This window comes from Pan paniscus, chromosome 8 (genome assembly GCF_029289425.2).
Source record: "Pan paniscus chromosome 8, NHGRI_mPanPan1-v2.0_pri, whole genome shotgun sequence".
Taxonomy (NCBI): domain Eukaryota; kingdom Metazoa; phylum Chordata; class Mammalia; order Primates; family Hominidae; genus Pan; species Pan paniscus.
In genome coordinates, this window is record NC_073257.2 from 43164148 (window position 1) to 43189219 (window position 25072).

The following is a 25072-nucleotide window of genomic DNA, read 5'->3' on the forward strand; positions in this document are numbered from 1 at the left end:
GGAATTAAGAGTATTCAGCCATGAAAATGTAAATTAGTACAACCACTATGGAACACAGTATGGAGATTCCTTAAAGAACTAAAAGTAGAACCACCATTCGATCCAGCAATCCCACAACTGAGTATCTACCCAAAGGAAAAGAAGGGATTATATGAAAAAGACACATACACATGCATGTTTTGAACAGCACCGTTCACAATTGCAAAGACGTGGAACCAACCTAAGTGCCCATCAACCAACAAGTGGATAAAGAAAATGTGATATACGTACACCATGGAATACTACTCAGCCACAAAAAGGAACAAAGTAATGTCTTTTGCAGCAACTTGGATGGAGCTGGGGGTCATTGTTTTTTGTTTGTTTGTTTGTTTGTTTTTTGAGATGGAGTCTCGCTCTGTCACCCAGGCTTTATATAGGGCCTAATGTATGTGGTCCAGATAGGTTAAGACCAAGGTTGGCTTCAAATTAAAAAAACAAAACAAAACAAAACAAAAAAACTGGGCCTTTTTATTCCCTTATTTATAAAAGCTATCATTTTGCTCCTCCTCATAAGAGAATAAGCATATGCACTTGCAATGCATTTTTAAGTTAATAAAAATACTTTGAACAGATATTGTTGCTTGAGAAAGCTTCGAGATATTAAAGACTCAATTCATTTATTAAAGAAAGTAAACAAGAAAGGAAGAGAGAGCAAAAGAAGGAAGGAAGGAAGGGAGGGGAGAGCGGGAGGGAAGGGAGGGGAGAGCGGGAGGGAAGAGAGGAAGGAGAGAGGGAAGGTAGATACGGAAGGAAAGGAAAGAAAGAAGGAGGGAAGGAAGGGAGGGAGGGAAGAGAGGGAGGAGGTAGGGAAAGAAGAGAGGGAGGGAAGGAAGGAAAGTAAAGAAAGAAGGGAAGAAAGGGAGGGAGGGAAAGAAAGAAAAGAAAGAAAGAGGGAAAGGAGGAAGGGAGGAAGCAAGGGAAGCAGGGAAGGAAGGCAAGGAGGGAGAGAAGAGAGGGAGGAGATAGGGTAAGAATGGAGTGAGGGAAGGAGGGAAAGGAGGGAAGGAAGGGAGGGAGGGGGAGGGAAGGAAGGAAGGGAGGGAGAGAGGGAAGGAAGGGAAGGAAAGAAAGGAGGGACGGGAAAGAAGGAGGGAGGGAGAAAGCAAGGGAAGGAGGGAAGGAAGGAAGGAAACATGCCCTGATTATCTTCCCCATATAGAGTTAATTAGGTGGCCAAATGGGAAGCAAATGGATTACAAAAACCCCAGGTGAGAAATGGGAGGCCCCTGTGAGAGATGAAAGTTCAGAATAGGCTTTCTTTTGAATCAGCTGTAGCCTGGAATTGTCAGAGAACCTTTTAAACTAGAAATGGACTTCTACAGGGGTTCAGTTACTTCTAACCCATTGCCCTGATCATAGTGTAATGCAGTGTCTTTCAAATTGAGGCTGAGGTCTACTGGGGGTTACGAAGTCAAGTTAGTGGTTTGTAATGAGCATTTACAAAAAATTTAGAAGAAAATAGAATTAAATGCATGGCACACAAGGCTGCTAGGTATGGTTGTGCAGGTTGTACACACTGAACACTCTGGGGATGTTATTGGCATTGCAGTCTATGTGTCAAGCACCCCTAGTGTTTTTCATCCACCACCCACAGGACAGGAGGTGGTGGGTCTGACTAGTCATGATAAGTATCATCATGTGAAACTTATTTGTATGAGCGTGTGTGTGTGTTTGTGTGTTTGTGTGTGTGGGTGTGTGGGTGTTTGGTGTAAAATGTATTTCTTACTTGGATTTACAGTCAAAAAAAAGTTTGAAAAACACTACTATGGTGATCTTATGTCTTTTTTTTTTTTTTGCTGGCTAGCATTGGAATTCCCTTTCTGGTCTTGGGGAATGCCCAATTGTGTGAGTCTTTATGGCAGCAGGGTCCTGTCTTCCTCTACAGATCCCAAAGAGGGAAGAGTATTTTGTTTTCTCTCTCTCTGCAGTCCATGGTATGAGCTATTGACCAAGGCTGGGCCAGTTGGATGTTCTCACCAAGAACTTTAAATCTTGAGGGCAGAGATTCAGGGTGGTTAGAGATTACTCACGGTGTCAGGATGGGGTTGAGAGGCAAAGACCACCAGTCAGAGGTGGAAAGCAGCCAGAACCTGCAGCTAAGGCCCATGGCCACATTCTCACCAGCCTGCCCCTGTAGTGTGCTCAGCTGCCCGGCCTCTTTTGTTTGCTACCTGTTTTCTGATGCCGTGAGTCATTCCATATGTTTCCAATAAATTGCTTATTTGCATAAGTTTGCCGGAGTCAGTTTTTATTGTTTGCAACCAAGACTCTGACCAAAATACATGTATTTTCTTGGGGAGCTGAACTTTAGATATGATTGACTCAGGCTCTTATCCTAAATTCTCAAGCAATCAAAATATAGTGATACAAACGAAGAAGTAAATAAATAGATGAAAAGAGAAAAATAAATTCCTATCAATTATTTTTTTCTAAAGCATTGTTTAACAAGTATTGTTTGGGGAAAGGAAAAGTAAAAGAAGTCAGTATTTCCTTTTTTTGCAGCAGGTGACCATATAAACCATAGCCTATGTAGTGAAACCCTCTTCTGTGATTTTTATTTTTTTATTTTTTTGAGACAGGGTCTTTCTCCTGTCACCCAGCAAGAGTGCAGTGGCACGATCACGACTCATTGCAAATTCAGCCTCCTGGGCTCAAGCGATCCTCCAGCCTCAGTTTTTGATTTTTTGTAGAGTCAGGGTCTCACTATGTTGCCCAGGATGGTCTCAAACTCCTGGGCTCACATGATCCTTCTACTCAGCTTCCCAAATTGCTGGGATTATAGGCTCGAACCATTGTGCCTAGCTTCTTCTGTGATTGTTCTAATACTATATTTTGACTCCTAGGAGGTGGCATTCATTGGCATTAAGCATTTTTTGGAAGCTTTTCACATTTATTTAGCATCAATAGAAATAAAGCAACATGCAGAATATATGCAGAATATACCCAGATGCTTCTTCCAAAGACAGAAAACTTGTCCACACTTAGGTTCATTGACTTTTTTTCCCCTAAAGTAAAAAGTTTACTACCTTCCCATCATGTTTCTTCATGTTTTATTAAGACACTCTGTAGAGAAAAATAGCAATTGATAAGACTCTTTTAACAAAGATGTTAGTATTTTTAGACTTTTTAAAGTAGGCATTCCAATTTGGCATAACTTTACCCAGCTACCCTTTCAAGAGGACTTGTGTTTATAATTTCGCATTTTGCCTAAGTAGAAAAACATCTCATTTCTTGTACTTAGGAAGTGGTTTCAGCAGCTGGAAAGACCTCAGGCTCAGAGTGTGATAAGCAGTCGTGGTCGCAGAACCGGGCTTCTGACCACACAGCCTGAGGCTACCACGGATAGGAGGCACCACCCAGAAATGTCACATCTCAGTGGCTAAGGCTAAGCCATTTGAGAATTTGCATCAATCCGCCCAAATGAATGATGAAAAGTGAAAGAAATCACGCTACCTCATCTTTATGCATCAAACAATTTCTTATAAAGCCATTAGTTCTAACAGTTTTTCAGGTGGGGAAGGTAGGTCTCAAAACTCCCAGAAATTTAGTGAATTTCTTGTTTGTTGTAATAGGTTCGTTTTTCTCAGTTTCTTTTTTATTTTTCTGATCCTGTAACACTTTCTTTGCATCCCTTTGCTTCTTCAGCCTTTGTGACGGGCATGCACTCTGGTGACGCACCCTGGGGACACTGTCTTTTCCCTTTAGTAGTCCCTACCACTGCAGCCCTATGCGGTCAAACTCCTTCCAGAGGCATTTCCATTTGAATATCTGAATTAAGGTGAAGGTACAACCACGTGGCTCTTCACCCAGCTGCCTCACACACTCCACTGGTTCTCTCCTACCTTGCTCAAGCTTCTTTCTCTTCTTTGCAGCTTTTTGCAAGGCTCAGCCAACGTATTTTCACTCTTCATTCTATTCCTAAGCCATCTCACCTATTCCGGGGATCTCCATCTACATGCTAATCATGGCTATCAATCTACATGTTACATGCTACATGTGACAACCATGGCTATCAGTCTACATGCTTATGACTCTTACTTTTACATGTCTCAGCCAGATCTTCCTGCTAAGCCCATTCCCAGTAATTCTTTTTTTTTTTTCTTTTTTAGATTCAGAGGACACACATATGTGTTTTTGCAGGGTATATCATGTAACAGTGAAGATTGGGCTTCCAGGGTACTGATCAACCAAATTTTTTTTTTTTTTGAGACAGAGTCTTGCTCTGTTGCCCAGGCTAGAGTACAGTGGTGTGATCTCGGCTCACTGCAACCTCCGCCTCCTAGGTTCAAGCGATTTTCCTGCCTCAGCCTCCCAAGTAGCTGGGATTACTGGCACACCCCACCACGCCTGGCTAATTTTTGTATTTTTAGTAGAGACAGGGTTTCACCATGTTGGCCAGGCTGGTCTCGAACTCCTGACCTTGTGATCCACCTGCCTCGGCCTCCCAAAGTGCTGGGATTACAGGCGTGAGCCACCGCACCCAGCCCCCTACCACCCAAATATTGAACATTGTACCCAACAGGTAAGTTTTCAACCCTCAACCCCCTCCTACCCACTCTTATTTTGGAGCCCCAGTGTCTACTACTTTTATCTTTATGTTCGTGTGTCCATAAGCTGCCCACCTGACATCACCTAAATGACTTTCAGACAACTCAAACTCCTTGCCGCAAAAACCAAACAACTTCATGTCTTTTGTTCTCAGGGATCTGTGCTCCTCACTGTATGTTTCATAAGCCTTGTCAGTAACTCATAACCATCCCCCAGGGCTGTAAGGAAGACAAGCGACCACCAGCCCAGACAGCTGCTTTTTTCTTCATCCTGTCCTCCAGTCTCGCTCAACACATGTTCTCAGCATCCTAGACAGTGCTCTTCTTAAACATTAATCTGAGACATCCTCCCGCAGAAAAGGTTTTGGAGGCTTCCCAGGGTTCCAAAGATAAGGTCCCAGGATGATGTAACTGACGAGGCCCTCCATGTACCCGCCTGTCTGTCAAGGCTCACGCTTTGGACTTTCCCTCATTGCTCACCCCGCTCCAGCCACAGTGTCCTTGCATCAGTTGCTCACGTATTCCATAGTTTAAGAATTAAATTGTCTAGCCCCACTGGAAGCAAGAAAAAAAAAATTAAATTGTTCTTTATGGGTTCTAACAAAAAATAACAGTTCCCTAAACCACCCCCTTTTTCATTTTCTGCACACCAGGGGAAACTACTTTCAACAATTTTAACTGATTTTTTGGGTAACCTTTGCTTTATCACTAAATAACATAGTTATATTGCCACCTCTTTATTTTTCTGTTTGAGGCTTTATCTATGAATTTCTGTATATGAAAGATGAAAGTTTAGTTACCTTTTACAATATCAGCTCCCACCACATGTGTAGACACTTCTCATCTCCTTCCAACATAAATTACGTAGACACTTCTCATCTTCTTCCAACATAAACTTCAGGCCAGATGCAGTGGCTCATGCCTGTAAATCCCAGCATTTCTGGGAGGCCGAGGCAGGAGGATCACTTGAGTCCAGGAGTTTGAGACCAGCCTGGGCAACATAGCAAGACCCCAACTCTACAGAAAATACAAAAACAAATTAGTCAGGCATGGTGGCATGTACCTGCAGTCCCAGCTACTTGGGAGGCTGAGATTAGAGGATCGCTTGAGCCCAGGAGTTCAAGGCTGCAGTAAGCTGTGATCATGCCACTACCCTCCAGCCTGGGCAACAGAGTGAGATCCCCATCTCAGAAAAACAAAACATAACAAAAAGAAAAAGAATAAAAAAGTAATTAAAATATAACTTCAGTTAGATTAATGTTCGGTGTTTACATGATTGTTATGCTATTTAGAGCTAGGTCATGTAGTACACCAGGCTTTTTCCTCCTCCTAGAGTTAACCATTGCGTCATTACCAGCTACTTGGGAGGTTGAAGTGAGAGGACTGCTTGAGCCCAGGAGTTCCAGACCAGCGTAGGCAACATAGCAAAACCCTGTCTCTAAAAACAAAACAGGCCGGGCATGGTGGCTCACGCCTGTAATCCCAGCACTTTGGGAGACCGAGGCAGGCAGATCACTTGAGGTCAGGAGTTTAAGATCAGCCTGGCCAACATGATGAAAGCCCATCTCTACTAAAAGTACAAAAATTAGCCGGGCGTGGTGGTGTGCATCTGTAATCCCAGCTACTCAGGAGGCTGAGGCAGCAGAATCGCTTGAACTCGGGAGGTGGAAGTTGTAGTGAGCCACGATCATGCCATTGCACCCCAGCCTGGATGACAGAGTGAGACTCCACCTCAAAAAAAAAATTGATATGTGTTTAAATTTTATTTTCTATCAGTTTCATTTTAGGATAGTCAGGGAAGGATTTAGTATAAGGCTGAGAACCACTGCACTATACTATGTAGAATATGCTGTTTATCAACACTTTGCCAGTAAATGATTACCCCTTATGCTAAGCTTTGATGAACACACACTTGATTCAGCAAATAATTATTCCTAATAATTTAATCTGTAGCCCAGGATCCTTGTTAATAGCTATGAAAAAGTAAGAGTTTCATATCCCTACAGTTCCTCATGTACTTTCTGTTCTTGTTCTTGTTTTTAAGCACAGACCGGAAAAAAATGTCACTTGTCATCTCTGCATATGGTGTTGGGTTGCCTGAATCCGAGAAGTACACAAAGGCCAGTGTGTATTGCTTGTACTTTGGTTAAGAGCTGGGTTTTGAGTGGGATAAACATGGTTTCAAAGTTTGATTCAGCTGATTAAACAAATGTAGTCCATCAAAATCTCGCATGTAAAATGGGGATGATGGTGCTAATTCATAGGACGGCCAAGGGAAATCCATGAGATAACGCATTTTACATGCTAAGCAGGGGACTTTGCAGAGAAAGTACTCAATTGGACTGGGTGTTGCAGAAAAGCAATTCGCAACACGGACTCTGAAAGGGACAGCCTGGGTTTGAATCCCCACTGCAGCACTCGTGGCTCTGTGGCTTGGGGAGTTCCTTACCCTCTCTGTGCTTTGATTTTACTCATCTGTAAGATGAAGATGATAATACAGTTGCCTCAAGGACTTGTCATGAGGATTAAATGAGGTGATATGTGTGAAACACTGGGAATATGCCTGACCTCACTAAAAAGCAGTTATTGCTGGGTGTGGTGGCTCACACCTGTAATCCTAGAACTTTGAGAGGCCAAGGCAGGAGGATTGCTTGAGCCTAGGCATTCAAGACAAGCCTGGGAAAAATGGTGAAACTTTGACTCTACAAAAAATACAAAAATTAGCCAGATATGGTGGTGAGTGCCTGTAGTCCCAGCCATTCTGGAGGCTGAAGTGGGAGAATCGCTTCAGCCCAGGAGGTTTGAGGCTGCAGTGAGTCACTCCAGCCTGGGTGACCAAGACAGACCCTGTCTGAAAAAAATAAATGAATAAAAAATAAAAATTAGTTATCAATGCTATAGAGGGGACACTCTCTCCAGATCATGCATTCATTTCCTTGTTTGGGGGTTTAGGAAATGTGGTTAGAAATTTTATTCTGGTTCCTTTGAAGCAGAAGTGTTTCTAGTATATATGTTTTTGTTTAGTCATTACAGCTTTGCTCTTCAAAACAAACAAGACTTAGGCGATCACTTAAGAGCATACTTTTAAAATAAATTCGTGGTCAGCATCATCTAAACTTTAAGATAGAATCTAAGCTCCAAATCCTCATTAAATACTCATTGGCCCTTAAGATCCACCAGACATGAGGTCTGTCCTCAGCTGGTTCTATAGCTCAGGTGAACCACAGTCCGGCAGCAAATAATTGTTTACTAAGCTCGGGTGAGAAAAAAAAAAAACTGTCTGGTTAGATTTTTTTTTTAGAACAACAACAACAACAACAAAAAACTGACTTTAGGCTGTTAATTTTCTAGGAAGGGGATTGCTTTCACATTCTGTTTTAAGGACACAGCAGAGTGACCCTCTAAGGGTTGGAAGCAAGAATCAATGATGGGAACAGGTCATGCCACACATAAACAAGGTTCATTATCCCTTGTAGACGTTCCCATGATGCCTCGCTGCTTTAATTTTTCTCTACCTACCCCACAGTGTTCCTAGGCCTCTAGAATAAAAGACAAACATCTTAACTTCATTAGTTCCTTCCAGAAGGAAAAATGCATTGTATCTGCCTTTCTGAAATTGATAATTTTATTGTAGTTTTAAAAAGTATTTCTGAGTAAGCAGATTTTTCTGGCTTGTCTCTAAGAAAAAGCTAAAACTATTAAAAAATTACAATTTGGCAAAGATCCATGATTTGGAAAGCTGTGCATTTAGCACTTATTAAAAAATAGTTATGACTTTTTATGCTTATTTATTTTTGAGACAGAGTCTCGCTCTGTCACCCAAGCTGTAATGTAGTGGCATGATCTTGGCTCTCTGCAACCTCCGCCTCCCAGGTTCAAGCAATTCTCCTGCCTCAGCCTCCCGAGTAGCTGGGACTACAGCCACGCACCACCACGCCTTGCTAATTTTTGTATTTTTAGTAGAGATGGAGTTTCACCATGTTGGCCAGTCTGGTCTCAAACTCCTGACCTCAGGTCTCCCAAAGTGCTGGGATTACAGATATGAGCCACCGCTCCCGGCCTTATTTATTGGCCTTATTTATTTAATTTAATTTAATTAATTAATTTATTTTTGAGACAGGGTCTGGCTCTGTCACCTAGGTTGGAGTGCAGTGGCACAATCACCGCTCACTGCAGCCTTGACCTCTGTGGTCAAGCAATCCTCCTACCTCAGCCTCCCAAGGAGCTGGGATTACAGGTATGAGCACCACGCCTGGCTAAATTGTTTTATTTTTTGTAGAGATGGAGTCTTGTTATGTTGCCCAGGCTGGTGTCGAACTCCTGGGCTGAAGCAATCCCCTTGCCTCAGCCTCCCAACATGTTGGGATTATAGACATGAGCCACTGTGCCGGCCTAATTATGACTTTTTAAAAAACTCACTTAGGTTAAATCTATAATATAGGAAATCATTCACTAGACTATCCTAAATCGTAAATTACTTTAAAATGTGTTTGCAATAGATATTTAATTGTTTAGAAATATATTTGAAGAACATGCAAAAGAATGCCGGGCGTGGTGGTGGGTGCCTATAATCCCAGGGGCTACTCTGGAGGCTGAGGAAGGAGAATCGCTTGAATCCAGGAGGTGGAGGTTGTAGTGAGCTGAGATCGTGCCACTGTACTCCAGCCTGAGTGACAGAGTGAGTGAGACTCCATCTCAAAAAACAAACAAACAAAAAAGCATGCAAAAGGAATTCAAGGAAGCACCTTTTCATTGGCATAAATAAACACTTTTTTTCCATCGATTAAAAAAAATTAACACAGACATTGTTTTTCAGCATGCAGAAAGAATGCTTAATTTATAGAGTGACTTCAATATTTTGATCAAGAGGCCTCAAAATATAAGATTCAAGTAATATGATGGGTGATTTTTCAGAGTTTGCAGGAGTGAAGATGCCAGGAACGGACAGCCCATTCCACTCTCATTTTCCTGGCACCAGTGGATTTGTGGAAGACAGAGTGAGGAAACAAGCTCTGGTGAATGTTTTCCTTGAAACTGTAGGAAATGTAATTTGATGGCTTGTATGTTTCTGCAAGGCTGCTCTTCACACAGACTTTCTCTATCTGACTTTGTATTAGATTTCAAACATCCAAACAGACCCTTTCCTCTGGCCTGGGGTGGACAGGGCCAGTCTAAGATAAGTGGCTTCAGTAATTCAGAGTTCTCTGTAGGATCTCTTATTTTCTCTCTCTCTCGTTTTTTTTTTTAGACAAAGTCTCACTCTGTCACCCAGGCTGGAGTGCAGTGGCTCGATCTCGGCTCACTGCAACCTCTGCCTCCCGGGTTCAAGCAATTCTCCTGCCTCAGCCTGCCAAGTAGCTGGGATTAGAGGCCCATGCCACCATGCTGAGCTAATATTTGTATTTTTAGTAGAGATGGGGTTTCACCGTATTGGCCAAGCTGGTCTCGAACTCCTGAGCCCAAGTGATCCACCCGCCTTGGCCTCCCAAAGTGCTGGAATTACAGGTATGAGCCACTGCGCCCGGCCGGATCTCTTATTTTCTCTAGAGCACAGTTCATCTTCTCAGACCTTAAGTTTATTACCAAAGTATGAAACGCTGGAACAGTCATCCATACAAGAACCCTTTAGATACCCACAAGTCATTTGCAGGGAGTTCAGTTGATATACTATTTACTCTTCTTAATGAAAAACTGCTCACTTTTTTTTGATAGAGAGACACACAATAACTTACACTTCTACAGTGCTTTTTATTTTAATCTTCTTTGTGTATTGCAATTTGTATAGCCTGTATTAAAAGGAACATTGATCTTGAAGTAAGAGTTTGAAACTTTCCCCTTATTGTCAAATGTCTGAGAAATGTAGTTGGCTGTTCAGAACATTCGTTTCTTTCTATATAAGGTATGCACAATAATAACTCTTAGAGGACTATCAGGAAGTTTAAAGGGGTTTTGTACATTGCAAAACACCATTCATGTGTAAGTGGTTATTGTGAACATGGCTGGTGCTTGATAAAATATTTGTTGAGCCTCTTATGCAAGCTACCAGTAACCTCCTACATTCAGTATTTCATGCTGCAATTTGACAGGGGTATCATGTGTAGACACTTTATCTGCTGGTGTGAGCTACAATGCCTAGGCTTAGGTCCTGGCTCTGTCACTAACTACTTGGGTGAGCCAGGACAAGTTAAGTTCTGTAAGTGTGAAATAATAGCAGATGGGTTATTAATGTTTGCAAAGCCAACTTGCTTGGCCTTTGCTTGTTTAACTTGTGAAACACGGATTTAAAAATTGAGCCCAGGCACGGTGGCTCATGCCTGTAATCCCAGCACTTTGGGAGACTGAGGCGGGCAGATCACCTGAGGTCAGGAGTTCCAAACCAGCCTGGGCAACCAACATAGTGAATCCTCATCTCTACCAAAAATACAAAAATTAGCTGGGCATGGTGGCATGCGCCTATATTCCCAGCTAGTCGGGAGGGAGAGGCAGGAGAATCGCTTGAACCTGGGAAGCAGAGGTTGTGGTGAGCTGAGAGCTGAGGTTGTGCCACTGCACTCCAGCCTGGGTGATAGAGCAAGTCTCCTCGAAAGAAAACAACAACAACAAAAAAAACCATTGAATTTACTGATGAAGTGATATGATGTGTGGTATTTACGTCAAAATCACCCAGGAGATGGAATGTGGGAAGTAGAGGGGGTGTAGGTAAAATGAGACCGTCCATGAATTCACAGCTGCTGAAGGCAGCGATCAGCACCTGTCAGCAAGTTCCATTCTCTCTGCTTCTGTATATTTCTGAAATCCCCATGATAAAAAGTTAAAACAGACAAACAACTAAGAGATGCCTTCAAAAGAATTCAAGATGTAACAATCTGAAAATTAGCTTCCGAAATCCCACTTGGTGTATTGGTGGATTCTTTTATTTTGTTTTTTATTTTTTGTTTGTTTGTTTTTTTAAAAAGACAAAGGAAAAAGCCCCTGGGTTACTTGAGACAGTGGGGGAAATATCAGCTCAAAGATTCTCAAGTGTAGCCGTTATCTGATTCACCCCTCCTCCCTCAGCAAAGTTGGCCGCCTCTAGTGGACAGGGTATTCCCCGGTCCCATCCTGGGCTCCAGTGACTCATACACTAAATCAGAGTTTCACATCTAACTATTATGGGCATTGGTTACTAAGGCTGGAAGCCAAAAGCCTGCTTCAAATGAAGATCCCTTTCTAAAGGTCAAAACTTTCCTCCAGAAAATGTTCCTCTCCATCAGGAGGCCTTGGCATGATGTCACCTTAGATATGAACTTACGAGGGGACGTTTCCTAAAAGTACACTTATCTCTTTTGTGATATTCATGTTAGGGATGAAATCAGCCTATGTCATACACTGACTTGTTCACTTAAAGAAAATGCCAGATAAGCAGGGAATTCATCACAGTCTTGATCATTTAGACTGTCTGGATGGTCGACCAGCTGTTTCACTTTACCTCTGCTTCATAGAAATTTGAAATAGGACTAAGGCTGCAGCCCTTGCTCTCAACACACTGACCAGATGCTAACTGGTCAGGACCTTTTCTCCCACAGACACTAAAAGAAGATTCAGAAATCTTCCATGCTCAGGGTGCCAGGCAACCATTGCCCATCAATAGAAGTTGGCAAGTGAAATGAAACCTAATCACCTGCCCCTGATGCAGTCTTGCTTTCAAAGTTAAGAAAACTGAGGCTCAGAGAGGTTAAGAGGTTAAACAACTTTTCTCTAAAGTCATACCTGTCATGGCTGGATTGAGTTTGAGGCCACTTTCTCTCTGAGCTCAAGCAAGCTAGAAATTCTATGTCTCAAATATGGAAATCAAGCCTTTGACAGAAATGTAATAAGGATAAGGTATATTTGCCCACACTTTTCATATCTTGAAATAACTCTGTGGGGGTAACTGTGGTATCTCTGACACAGGAGGAGAATGAAGTGCAGCCTAAGAGCATAGAATTGGTGAATGGTGGAGTTGCAAACCAAAGCCATTTTTCTTTTCTTTTTTTAACTTAAAAAATTTTTAAATTATTTTTAACAGAGATGGATTCTTACTATGTTGCCCAGGCTGGTCTGGAGCTCCTGGGCTCAGGCAGTCTCCCCGCCTTGGCTTCCCAAAGTGCTGAGATTACCAGTATGAACCACTGCACCCAGCCAAAGCCCTCTTTATGCTCAAAAGCTATCTCTTTTTTTTTCTTTCCTTTTCTTTTCTTTTTCTTTTCTTTTCTTTTCTTTTTTTTAGACAGAGTCTCACTCTGTTGCCCAGGCTGGAGTGCAGTGGCACAATCTCGGCTCACCATGACCTCCACCTCCTGGGTTCAAGCAATTCTCCTGACTTAGCCTCCTGAGTAGCTGGGATTATAGGCACGCACCACCCTGCTCAGCTAATTTCTTGTATTTTTAGTGGAGATGAGGTTTTGCTGTGTTGGCCAGGCTGGTCTTGAACCCCTAACCTCAAGTGATCCACCTGCCTCAGCCTCCCAAAGTGCTGGGATTGTAGGCGTGAGCCACCGTGGCTGGCCAAGCTACATTCTTTCTGTTTCCCTGGAGAAAACGAGTAGACCCTTGATCCAGCAGAGATCGTTCTTTCTCTCTCTCTCTCTTTTTTTTTTTTTTAATTTTTGTGAATCATGGCCCTGCACAGTGGCTCACACCTGTAATCCCAGCACTTTGGGAGGCCAAGGCGGGCAGATCACTTGAGCTCAGGAGTTCAGGACCAGCCATGGTGAAACCCCATCTCTATAAAAAATACAAAAATTAGCCAAGTGTGATGGTGCATGTCTGTAATCCCAGCTACTTGGGAGGCTGAGGCAGGAGGACAGTTTGAGCCTCAGATGCAGAGGTTGCAGTGAGCTGAGATCGTGCCACTGCATTCCAGCCTGGGTGACAGAGACCCTGTCTCAAAAAAAAAAAAAAATTGTGAATCATTGTTTGCTCAAGGCAGACACTGTTCTACAGGAGTGGGAGGTAAGCTAGATGCAGGAGGTGGAATCTCGTATCCTCTCTCTCATTTTCCCAGCATCCTTTGTAGATCTTCCCTTCTCTCCTCTCTGCTTTTGATCCTGGTTCCCTCCTCCTGGTCAGTAACGCTATTCCCTTCCTTCTCAATGCCTTAAAAGTCTCCTTAGGGCTCATCTCAAATGCCACAGGCCTTCCCTGATCTTCTCAGTTATAATTAGTCCCTTTTCCCCTGGCATAATTTGCTTATACATTTTGCATTATAGGTTATGTTTTACATGTCTGACTTCCCTCACTAAATTGTGAGCAGCTTCAGCCGGGTGTAATACCTGTAATCCCAGCACTTTAGGAGGCCGAGGAAGGTGGATCACCTGAGGTCAGGAGTTCGAGACCAGCCTGGCTAACATGGCAAAACCCCATCTCTACCAAAAATACAATAATTAGCTGGGTGTGGTGGTGGGCACCTGTAATCCCAGCTACTTGGGAGGCTGAGGCAGGAGAATCACTTGAACCTGGGAGGCGGAGGTTGCAGTGAGCTGAGATCACACCACTGTACTCCAGCCTGGGTGACAGAGTGAGACTCTGTCTCAAAAAAGAAAAAAAAAATTGTGAGCAGATTGAGGCAAAGGACTATATTTAATAATGTACATATTTCTTATTTATTTATATATATTCTTAGAGAAAGGGTCTCATTCATCCAGGCTGAAGTACAGTGGTGTTATCATAGCTCACTGCAGCTTCGAACTCTTGGGCTCAAGCGATCCCTGCACTTCAACCTCCTGAGTAGCTGAGATCACAGGCATGCACCACTATGCCCAGCTCTTGGGTTCAAGTGATTCTTGTGCCTCAGCCTCCTGAGTAGCTGAGATTACAGGTGCCCACCACAACTCTTGGCTAATTTTTTTTTTTTTTTTTTTTTTTTTTAGTAGAGATAGGGTTTCACCATGTTGGCCAGTCTGGTCTCGAACTCCTGACCTCAAGTGATTCCCCCACCTTGGCCTCCCAAAGTGCTGGGATTACAGGTGTGAGCCACCACACCTGGCCAAACCCTTTAAAAAATTTTTGTAGAGACGGGGTCTTGCTGTATTACCCAGGCTGGTCTCAAACTCCTGGGTTCAAACGATCCTCTAGCCTCAGCTTCTCAAAGCGTTAGGATTACGGGTGTGAGCCACTGCTCCCGGCCTTCAATTGTCTTTTGATATCAAGTATCCCAATGATGTCAATAAGTTTTATGACTTTATGCACAAATAGTTTCTAAGTATTTTTAAAATTTGTTCTTGTTACTTTATAGTCTTTTTATTTTATAAAAGTTGTCTCTGAAAATACATTTTCTAATCCTTTGTTGTTGGTGTAGAGGCATGGACTTGATATTTGAATGTTCATGTTACATAAAAAAAATCTAGCTGGGCCAGGTGCAGTGGCTCACACCTGTAATCCCAGCACTTTGGGAGGCAGGAGGATCACTTGGGACCAGGAGTTTGGGACCAGCCTGGGCAACGGGGCTAAACCCTGTCTCTACAAAAGATACAAAAATTAGCTGGGCATGGTGGCGGGCACCTGTAATCCCGGCTACTTAGGAGGCTGAGGCAGGAGAATCACTTGAACCCGGGAGGCAGAGGTTGTAGTGAGCCAAGATTGCGCCACTGCACTCCAGCCTGGGCGACAGAGCAAGCCCCTGTCTCAGAAAAAAAAAAAAGAAAAAATCTAGCTGGTTTATATCATAATTCTGTTACTTTTTTGATTGTCTTGGATTTTCTGCATACGGAAAATCATATTATCTGTGAGAAATGACAATTTTGTTTCTCATATTCTAATTCTTTTAATTTTAAAATCTAAAATATTAAATAATTTACATTTAAAAAAATTAGTTATTCACCCAGGCTGGAGTGCAGTGGCATGATCATGACTCACTGCAGCCTCTATATCCCTGGTTTCAGGTGATCCTCCTACGTCAGCCTCCCTAGTAGCTGGGATACAGGCACACACCACCACTTCTGGCTAATTTTCTGTAGGTTTTGTAGAGATGGTGTTTTACTATGTTGCCCAGGCTGGTCTCGAACTCCTAGGCTCAAGTGATCTGCCTGCCTTGGCCTCCCAAAGCACTGGGATTGCAGCTGTGAGACATTGCACCCACCCCTATTCTAGTTCTTATTCCCTTCATTTTGGCAACCTGTCTTACTGCTCAAGATAGTACACCTATTATACAATGGACAGAAGTGATGATAACGGACATCATCTTGTTTTCGGTTTTAAAGAGATGCTTCAAATACTTCACCACCAAGTACCTTAAATGAGCCAGTTGCCCTTGTAAGATAACATTTGTCTTCCTGAGTCTCTGCCTTCACTTTCCCTCCTGGCCTCCAGACCAAACACCAGGGTGAAATCCCAGTGTGACCTAACTGGGAGTGTGCTACCCTTGCTAAGGGAGGAGAAGGATTATACTTACAAATAGCTGCAAGACCAGCTTACTAAGTACTGGCAGGAACAAGAGTCGTTCTGGGAGAGGACCTGGAGCGTGCAGGATCAGGGTGGGTCCATGCAAAGCCGGATAAGGGAAGTGTTTGTCAATATGGAGAGATTCTCCCATTATAATCGCATTGGCCCAAGGGACCAAGTCTTGGTGGGATGGCTTTGCAGGCTTGGAATAAGTGATGGGCCTCAACCAGCTGAAGCAGAGATGCTAAAAATGCCATGGGCTTACTGTGGAGGAGGGAATCTGAATACTCAGAGAGATGGGCCTGCTGCAATGGACTTGCTATATAAGACCAGGACGACCACCAGCTGACATTGGGAGGCCCCGGAGGACACCCTGCTTACAAGGGGATAAGGAATGTGGGTTAGGAGAGCACCAGTACTGCTGGACTCTGCAGGCCAGGACGGTTGGTGAGACATGCTGCTCCAGAACCAGGATTTCTAGTAGCAAAAGCAATGCCGGATAGAAGCATTTAACCTGCAGAAGCGAGGTGGGTGTCAAGGCCATAGCAGGAAGCAGAGCCGGAAGAGCAGCTAGCTGGAGGGTCCTCATTCCCCGTGGCCTATAAAGATGGTCAATAGCACATGCTGGTCCCAGGGCAAGAGAGATGGAAACTTTCAAAGGTATTACCCAATACATACAAAAGAGATATAAAAACATGTCAGCAGAAGGTTGAGATTAGACACCACAGTGGAAAGCCCCTTTGCTATTTCCAGATTTGAAATGGGTCTTATTTATTTATATTTATAAATGAGACTGGGTCTTACTATGTTGCCCAGGCTGGACTTGAACTCCTGAGCTCATGCATTCCTCCTGCCTCAGCCTCCCAGGTAGGTAGGATAATAGGCATGTGCCACCATGCCCGGCTGAAGTAACTCTTAAACCAAAAACTCACTGGCTGAAGGAAGGTCTAGGTCACCATAAAGAAGGGCTCTGCAGCACCATGACAATTGCATAGGGTAGCCATTTCCCTAATCTTTTCCCCGAAGGATTTACTTGGGTAACCATAACTAAGGAAAGTGGTGTGCCCATGTTTTCAAGGACTGTTGGATACAGGGCAGAGTCAGGCTGAGACTTGCTGTCCTGGACATGTGTCAAAGTAGGGGCACATGGAGATAGTGGAGTCCTGGCCATTGGAAATATTGGAAATAAGAGGTCTGGAGGGGAGACATGTGGCTGGATGTATGGGAAGCAGCAAAAAGTGTGAGAATCTTTGGTTTTGTTTGTTTGTTTTTTGAGACGGAGTCTCGCTCTATCGCCCAGGTTGGAGAGCAGTAGTGCAAGCTCAGCTTACTGCAACCTCTGCCTCCTGGGTTCAAGCAATTTTCCTGCCTCATCCTCCAGAGTAGCTGGGATTACAGGTGTGAGCCACCATACCCGGCTAATTTTTTGTATTTTTAGTAGAGATGGGGTTTCACCATGTTAGCGAGGCTGGTCTCAAACTCCTGATCTCAGGAGATCCACCTGCCTCAGCCTCCCAAGGTGTTGGGATTACAGGCGTGAGCCACTGCGTCCAGCTGAGAACCTTTGTATCACTCGCTAATACCCACCAAAGAGCACACACCACAGAAGAGAACAACCAAGTGGACAGGATGACTGGGCCAGTAGATGCCAGCTATTCCTGTCCTCATCCCCCCTAATGCTTGCACCATGGGATCACAGAGATGGCAGAGAGTTGCAGGCTACATGTTGGGTTCCCTCTTGCTAAGTCTGGTCCATCTCACAATGGGTGCACTGAGTGCCTGGGCTCACCCAGTGGAAATTTCCTGGATTCCCAAATGTGTGATAGAAATGAACATACCTAACACATAGAACCCTTATACTTTTTTCTTGATTTTTACAGTAAGGGCGATTATAGTAGGAAAAGCCAAATAGAAGCCCTTGATATCATGAGATGAATGGTGACCCATGCCACCATCAAAGACTTAGAGGATGTCAGAATAGCAGTCCTCATCATAGTCACCCACGTTACCTGTCTAGCTTCTATATAACATAAATGGATTATGACAGATGACAGTGACCTACTGCAAACGTACCCAAGTGTAAACCCAAACTGCAGTTGCTAGGCCAGGGGTAGTATCTTCATTAGAGCAGATTAACATAGACGCTGGTCTGTAGGATGCAGCTATTGATCTGGCAAATGCTTCAGCCTTGGTAAGAGAGAGCCCGTTCTTTTTTATTTTTTTTTAAGACACATTTATTTAGGGTCATGATCAGACTATTACATTTAGCAATCAACAGCATGGGTGCAAAAACCAAAATCTACATTAAAGCCTTTTGTTGGACTGCTTTATGCTTTCCAATGAACAGAAATTGAAAATAACCTGTTATGCAATTAGTCATCAATACAGTCTTGGAGTTTTTTGCCCATACATATATTTGTCAAAACCATGTCTTCTTTGTAGCAGCTGGACCCTGCCACCATGGTGCTTGGCTGAGTTCACAATGTATTGTAACCTGTAGCTTCCCTGTCCCTTCTCTGGCTCGCCTCTCCTGCTAGGCTTTCTTTCCTGGCAATAATTAAAATCTTTTGCCACTGCCATAGGTACTGCTGCTACTGGAACTGCCACAGCCACCTTGGTTTCATGGTTTGGCAAAGTATTGGCCTCCAACATCACAGGGGCCAGAGCTTCTGCCTCCAAAGTTTCCACCCTTCATGGGTCCAAAATTTGAAGACTGATTCTTGTAATTGCCAAAATCATTGTAGCTTTCACCACCTCCAAAATTGCTTCCCTCATTACCAAATCCATTATAGCCATCCCCACTGCCCCCATATTCACCACCACCATGGCTACCACCAAAGCCACCATGACCACTGAAGTTTCCTCCACAACCCACCAAAACCACCCCCTCCACCACCACCGAAGTTTCCAGAACCACTTTGACCTCTTTGGCTGGGTGAAGCACTAGCCATCTCTTGCTTTGGCAGAGCTTCCCTACCTAACTTCAAAGTTGTGACCATTCATAGGGTGGTATTTCTTTTTTTTCTTGAGACAGAGTCTTACTCTGTTGCCCCAGTTAGAGTGCAGTGGCATGATCTCAGCCCGCTACAACCTCCACCTCCCAGGTTCAAGCAATTCTTGGGCCTTAGTGTCCTGAGTAGCTGGGATTACAGGTGTGTGCCACAATGCCCAGCTAATTTTTTGTATTTTTAGTAGAGATGGGGTTTTGCCATATTGGCCAGGCTGGTCTTGAACTCCTGGGCTCAAGTGATCCACCTGCCTCGGCCTCCCAAAGTGCTGGGATTTTAGGCATGAGTCACTGCACCCAGCCAGGATGGCATTTCTGGATGACAATCTTATCCACAGAGTCATGGTCGTCAAAGGTTACAAAGACAAAGCCCCTTTTCTTGCTGCTGCCTCGTTTCAGTCATGATTTCAATCACTTCAATTTTTCCACACTGTTCAAAATAATCTCTTACGTGATATTCTTCAGTGTCTTCTTTAATGCCACCAACAAATATCTTTTTCACAGCTAAGTGGGCACCTGGTCTTTGAGAATCTTCTGTTGAGACAGTTCTCTTTGGCTCCACAACTCTTCCATCCACCTTGTGTGGCCTTGCATACATGGCGGCATCCACCTCCTCCACAGTGGCATATGTGATAAACCCAAAGCCCCTGGAATGCTTGGTGTTTGCATCTCACAGTTCGTTGAGCATTCCCCATTGCTTAAAATGGCTCCTCAGGCTTTTGTCAGTTGTTTCAAAGCCCAGCCCTCCAATGAAGAGCTTCTGCAGCTGTCTGGTCTCTTTAGGAGACTCTGACTTAGACATGATGGCAGTGGGAAGAGAGACTTTACCAATGCTTCTTCAGTGGAATCTACAAGCAGAAAGGCAAGGGAGCCCATTCTGTCAAACCAACATGTTGCCTGCAACTCTCTACCATCTCTAAAGTTGATTTAGCAAGCAGTAGGTGGTTAGGGACTAACCCTGCCAGTAGCTGGCATCTACGGGACAAAGTTGGAGATCTCACACTTCTTGACTTCAAACTTACTACAAAGCTACCATAATCAAAACAGTGTGGTATTGACATAAAGACAGACATATAGATCAATGGGACAAAATAGAGAACTCAGAACTAAACCCTTGCATATATGGTTCAAATAATTTTAGACAAGGGTGGCGATATCAGTCAATGAAGGAAACGACATTTTTTTTTCAACAAATGGTGTTGGGACAACTGAATATCCACATGCAAAAGAACAAAGTTGGACCCTTTGGTTTTGGGAATAACTCTCAAATCCATATTTTTCCTCTGCTCTCACATCACAACAATCAACACAGAAGACTTCTGTGACCAAATATGTGGATTTTTTCTCCCCCATCAACAATCAGTGGACACCAGCTGGTGTCCTCCAATTCAATTCCACCACTATCTACCTGGAGATTGCATCAGATCCCACAAGTTGAGGGCTCAGTCCCACAAGACTGACCCCTCCTTTCCCTCAGTTACAAGTCTGGGCCTCAGGAACTTTTGACCAAACTGGCTTCAAGTTGGGGTTCCTATAACCCCTTCTTTGGGTTCAATTAACTTGTTAGAGTAGCTCACGGAACTCAGGGAAACACTTACTTATGTTTACCAGTTTATTACGAACTTCCATGTGTTCAGCTATCTGGAAACTCCCTGAACCCAGTTCTCTTGGATTTTTATGGAAGCTTCATGACATCAGCATTCCTTTCCCCAGGATATAGGGTAGGACTTTCTCTGGGGAGGGCCTTAAGACCCACAATAAGAAAGGTGGGGGAAAATTAGAGTCCTGCCTTGGGGCAGATGAAAGGAAGGCAAGAGTAGGACAGAGAGATTCTGTTTCCCGAGGCCTGCCCCAGGGGCTCATTTTAACACACCCGACATTAAAAGGAAAGACTCTAACAAGGGCTATGGGGTTTCTGAGCCAGGAACCATGGACAAAAACATATGCATGTGTATATAACACTACACCTTCCCTTATACCACATATAAATAATAACTAAAAATGGATCAAAAGCCGGGCTCAGTGGCTCATGCCTGTAATCCCAGCACTTTGGGAGGCCGAGGTGGGTGGATCACCTGAGGTCAAGAGTCCAAGACCAGCCTGACCAACATGGTGAGACCCTGTCTCTACTAAAATTACAAAAAATTAGCCAGGCGTGATGGTGTGCACCTGTAATCCCAGCTACTTGGGAGGCTGAAATAGGAGACATGCTCAAACCCAGGAGGTGAAGGTTTGCAGTGAGCCGAGATTGTGCCACTGCACTCCAGCCTGGGCAACAAGAGGGAAGCTCCATCTCAAAAAATAAAAATAAAAAAAGATCAAAGACCTAAATGTGGAGCTAAAACTGTAAAACTCTCAGAAAACAGGGGAAAAACTTCCCGTTTAAGATAGGGGAAAACAACTGGGTTAAAAAGTGGGCAAAGGACTTAAACAGATGTTTCTCCAAAGAAGATATACAAATGGCCTCTAAGCACATGAAAAGATGCTCAAAGATGCCCAACGTCACTAATCCTTAGGGAAATGCAAATTAAAATGGCAGTGAAGTACAATGTCCCACCCGTTAGGATGGCCATTATCAAAAAACAACAAGAAAGCAATAAGCGTGGGTGAAGATGGGGAGAAACTGGAACCTTCTGCACTGTGGGTGGGAATGTAAAGCAGTGCAGCTACTGTAGAGAACAGTATGGCAGTTTCTCCAAAAATTAAAAAGAGTTACTATATGATCCAGCCATTTCATTTTGGGGTATATAACCCAAAGAATTGAAAGCAGGGACTTGAACAGATAGATATACACTCATATTCATAGCAGCATTATTTATAATAGCTGAAAGGTGTAAGCAACCCAAGTGTCCATCTACAGACTTTTTTGTTTTGTTTTGTTTTTTTGAGACAGAATCTTGCTCTGTCGCCCAGGCTGGAGTTCAGTGGTGCAATCTTGGCTCACTGCAGCCTCTGCTTCCCAGGTTCAAGAGACTCTCCTGCCTCAGCCTCCTGAGTAGCTGGGATTACAGGCATGCACCACCACATCCAGCTAATTTTTTTTTTTTTTTAGATGGAGTCTTGCTCTGTCGCCCAGGCTGGAGTGCAGTGGCGCGATCTCTGCTCACTGCAAGCTCCGCCTCCCAGGTTCACACCATTCTCCTGCCTCAGCCTCCCGAGTAGCTGGGACTACAGGCGCCCGCCACCAGCCCGGCTAATTTTTTTGTATTTTTTTAGTAGAGTTGGGGTTTCACCGTGTTAGCTGGGATGGTCTCGATCTCCTGACGTCATGATCCACCTGCCTTGGCCTCCCAAAGTGCTGGGATTATGGGCTTGAGCCACAGTGCCTGGCCATTTGTTGTATTTTTAGTAGAGATGGGGGGTTTCCTCATGTTGGCCAGGCTGGTCTTGAACTCCTGACCTAATGATCCACCCACCTTGGCCTCCCAAAGTGCTGGAATTACAGGCATGAGCCACCATGCCTTGCCTACAGATGAATTATTAAACAAAATGTGGTATATACATAAATGGAACATTATTCAGCCTTAAAAAGAATGGAAATCCTGACATATGCTACAACATGGATAAACCTTGACATTATGCTAGGTGAAATAAGCTACTCACAAAAAGATAAATGCCATATAATTCTATTTATGTAAGGCACTACAGGTGTCAGATTAATAGAGGCAGAAAGTACAATGGTGGTCACCAAGGGCTGGGGAGGAGGGGACATGGGTCAGGGAGCTTATTGTTTAATGGGTACAGAGTTTCTGTTCTGCAAGATGCAAAGAGTTCTGGAGATGGATGGTGGCGATGGCTGCACAACATGAATGTTCTTAATAGCATTGAACTGTACACTTAACAATGGTTAAGAAAGGGTCTTGCCCTGTTACCCAGGCTGGAGTGCAGTAGCCCTATCATAGCTCACTACAGCCCCAAACTCCTGGGCTCAAGTGATCCTTAGCCTTCCAGTGGTCTTTGTTGTAGACAACCTGATGGATTCTCATGGCACAGAAGATTAATTAAACAATGTCTTTCAATTTTAATACGTTTCTGCAATCCAAAAAAAAAAAATAGTTAGCATGGCAAGTTTGATGTTTGTTGCGGGAAGTCAGGGACCCCGAATGGAGGGACCGGCTGAAGCCATGGCAGAAGAACATAAATTGTGAAGATTTCATGGACGTTTATTAGTTCCCCAAATTAATACTTTTATAATTTCTTATGCCTGTCTTTACTGCAATCTCTGAACATAAATTGTGAAGATTTCATGGACATTTATCACTTCCCCAATCAATACTTGTGATTTCCTATGCCTGTCTTTACTTTAATCTCTTAATCCCGTCATCTTCATAAGCTGAGGATGAATGTCGCTTCAGGACCCTGTGATGATTGCGTTAACTACACAAATTGTTTGTAGAGCATGTGTGTTTGAACAATACGAAATCTGGGCACCTTAAGAACAGGATAACAGCGATTTTCAGGGAACAAGGGAGATAACCTTAAAGTCTGGCTGCCTGTGGGCCAGGCAGGACAGAGCCATATTTCTCTTATTACCAAAAACGGGTAAGAGAAGTATCACTGAATTCTTTCCCCAGTAAGGAATATTAATAATTAACAGCCCTGGGAAAAGAATGCATTCCCGGGGGGGCCTCTCAAATGGCTGCCCTGAGAGTGTCTGCCTTATGCAGACGTAGGTAGGGATGAAACACGCCCTAGTCTCCTGCAGCGCCCCCAGGCTTGCTAGGATTAGGAAATTCCAGCCTGACAAATTCTAGTCAGACCGGTTCTCTGCTCTTGAACCCTGTTAAGATGTTTATCAATGACAATGCGTACACAGCGGGGCATGGAAGTTCATTAGTGATTCTACTTTCACCCTGACCTTGTGATCTCGCCCTGACCTCCTGCCTTGTGATCTTTTGTTGCTCTGAAAGCATGTGATCTCTGTGACCCACATCCTATTCGTACACTCCCTCCCCTTTTGAAAATCACTAATAAAAACTTGCTGGTTTTGCAGCTTGTGGGGCATCACAGAACCTGCCAACATGTGATGTCTCCCCTGGACACCCAGCTTTAAAATTTCTCTCTTTTGTACTCTTTCCCTTTATTTCTCAGACTGGCCGACACTTAGGGAAAATAGAAAAGAACCTATGTGAAATATCGAGGGTGAATTTTTTTTTTTTTTTTTTGAGACAAAGTCTCACTCTGTCGCCCAGGCTGGGGTTCAGTGGCATGATCTCAGCTCACCACAACCTCCGCCTCCCAGGTTCAAGTGATTCTCCTGCCTCAGCCTCCTGAGTAGCTGGAATTACAGGCACGTACCACCACCCCCAGATAATTTTTGTATTTTTAGTAGACACGGGGTTTCACCATGTTGTTCAGGCTGGTCTTGAACTCCTGATCTCAGATGATACACCCACCTCAGCCTCCCAAAGTGGTGGGAGTACAGGTGTGAGCCACCGTGCCCGGCCACATGTGACTTTATAGTTCCTCCCAAGAAGCAGTGTATCCTTCTCTGCCCCCTAGTCCAACCCAGCCTAGATTAGCAGAGCCCCAAACCATCTGCGTAAATATGAGTGGTTGTAAATGATTCTTGTCTATAATCGCTGAGTTTTGGTGTCTGTAGTGTATTTCTCAGCAATAGCAAACAAATTTTTCTTTTTTTTCTTTGAGACAGAGTCTTGCTCTGTCGCCCAGGCTGGATTGCGGTAGTACAATCTCAGCTCACTGCTGACCACAGTGAGCTGAGTGCCACCACACCTGGCTAATTTTTGTATTTTTAGTAGAGACTGGGTTTCACCATGTTGGCCAGGCAGGTCTCAAACTCCTGACCTCAGGTGATCCACCTGCCTCGGCCTCCCAAAATGCTGGGATTATAGGTGTGAGCCACTGCGCCCGGCCTGCAATAGCAAAGAAATGTAAGTACAAACATACATCAAATTTTAAAAGAGTTTCTAAGCTGGGCACAGTGGCTCACACCTGTAATCCCAGAACTTTGGGAGGCCGAGGTGGGTAGATCACGAGGTCAAGAGATTGAGACCATCCTGGCCAAACTGGTGAAACCCCATCTCTAGTAAAAATACAAAAATTAGCTGGGCATGGT

The 25072-nt window shown here is 43.9% G+C and overlaps 1 pseudogene; it reads right to left on the bottom strand.

Moving 5' to 3' along the window:
- Nucleotides 1-17706: 17706 nt before the first annotated feature.
- Nucleotides 17707-19795, bottom strand: LOC100989844 (heterogeneous nuclear ribonucleoprotein A1-like; annotated as a pseudogene).
- Nucleotides 19796-25072: the final 5277 nt, after the last annotated feature.